The sequence below is a fragment of the Cetorhinus maximus genome, chromosome 9 (assembly GCF_964194155.1).
Source record: "Cetorhinus maximus chromosome 9, sCetMax3.hap1.1, whole genome shotgun sequence".
NCBI lineage: Eukaryota > Metazoa > Chordata > Chondrichthyes > Lamniformes > Cetorhinidae > Cetorhinus > Cetorhinus maximus.
Window position 1 is genome coordinate 34,836,648 of NC_135887.1, and position 1,844 is coordinate 34,838,491.

The 1,844-nt window shown below is 46.5% G+C and overlaps 1 pseudogene; it reads left to right on the top strand.

Annotated features, from left to right (window-relative positions):
- Positions 1 to 537: 537 nt before the first annotated feature.
- Positions 538 to 708, top strand: LOC144684187 (small ribosomal subunit protein uS14 pseudogene; annotated as a pseudogene).
- Positions 709 to 1,844: the final 1,136 nt, after the last annotated feature.

Below are 1,844 nucleotides of genomic sequence, written 5' to 3' on the forward strand. Positions count from 1 at the left end.
GGACCCGTGGAGCGAAATCTGAATTTCTATTATCTTATATCCTGGAACCGTTACCAGATTGAAAGCTGTGAGGCACAAAGTTAAACAATCAGAGATGGAGCATTGTTTCATTCTCTGCTTCGAGAAGATCCACTCAGACATGCCATTTCGCCCAGAGATAACAGATGAAAGGACAGCTGAGATTGAGGTGAGGTGCCTGAGTAGCAAGAAGCCTCACTCCCACTCCTGCCTAGGTCTAACTGACCCGTCCTGCTACATTAAAATGAAAATACAGGTTGATGCTGCGGGTTCCATCACAAAACCATCCACGTAATGCTGGCAGAATTCTGGGTGGTATCTCTCCGCTTTCTCTCCCTGGTTTTATTTCTGGAGTCCAAATGCTAAGAAATGCAGCTACAGGAATCAGGATTCTCAGAGCAGCTGAACCTTCCCAATATACGGAAACCCACTGCCCTGCCCCAAAACAACTGCTTAATTTCTAGCCGTCTAACACACTCACGCCTGCACTGGATTGGAGTTATTTGGGAGGGCCCAGGCATGGGTCATCAGCAGCTTTACTGGTCCCACCCCAGGAAATTCAGCCAGGGCTCCCGCTCATGCTGAGTCTGTGCAAACTGACACGGCCTGATCTGGAAATCTGACCACAAGATGTGCCGCCAGTGCTTCAGACATTACGCTAAAGATATCGGCTTTCTCAAGCTGGACTAAATTACAAAAGGAGCAAGAATGTATTCCAAAGCAGTGTGAAATGAAAATGCAGTATGTGCTGAATAACTTTCTACTGTCTGCACCTGGAAGAAGCAAACTTGTGATGCTCCACTTTTCTAAATGAAATTAAATTGTCCTTTGTGCTCAAAAAAAAAATGAGCTTGGGAGGACGCTTTATGGGCAATAAGCAACGATTTTCTCTAGCACCTCTTATTCGTCACCTTCTGAGTGGTGTGACATATTACCATTGGCCAAGCTATACAGGCCATGTTGATTTTGTTAGAGATTGCAGTTGATTTGGGGCAGTAATACACTGACTTGCACAAAGTACAAATATTTGCTTAAGTTGACAAGCATTTGAAATCCTGGGTGAGTGGGAGGATTGACCTGGGTCAGCATGGCAGCCTGTGATTGGTGTGCCACCCACACCAACCTTCTCCAAACCTCATGCAACAGGCAGGTCAGTGATAAAACACCTCTGTGACTTGAAGACAAAAGCAGAGGGTGTTCCATTTTTTAAATTCATTTATGGGACGTTGGCGTCGCTGGCTGGGCCACCATTTACTGCCAATTCCTAATTGCCCTAGAGTAGGCGGTGATGAGCTGCCTTCTTGAACCGCAGCAGTCCAATTGCTCCCCCACACACTGCTCTGTTTGTTAAATGCCATTTATTTCTCTCTCCTGGATTTGAACATGCCAACAGCAGCTCACAACACCGTTCTGCAAATTTTCTGGCAGTTCGGGTTATTAAGAACTGAGTAACCAATCAGAACACACTTAATGCTGTGGTTTCACCCAGCCATCTGCTCAATCAGCAATTAGACACAATAAAGAACAGTTAGCGGGGCAGGCGGGGGTGAGGGGGGAGGGTGGGTAGCTGCTGATTTTCCAAGTTGGACAGAGTTTCACCAACTCACTACACAATTACCTGTCCAGATAATCAATGATCTCCTGATATGGGCGGCTAGCTGCCAAGATTCTCTGCTGGCAACACACACTGGGATAAAGACCCTAAGTGCATGAATTCAGCAGCGTGTTGCCAGCACCAACAGACCAGTATCTGAAAAGTCTGCTGCAGATTATTGAGAGTGGCAGCAGGCAAAATGATCTCTGTGGGTCAGAAGGGTGAGGTTCCT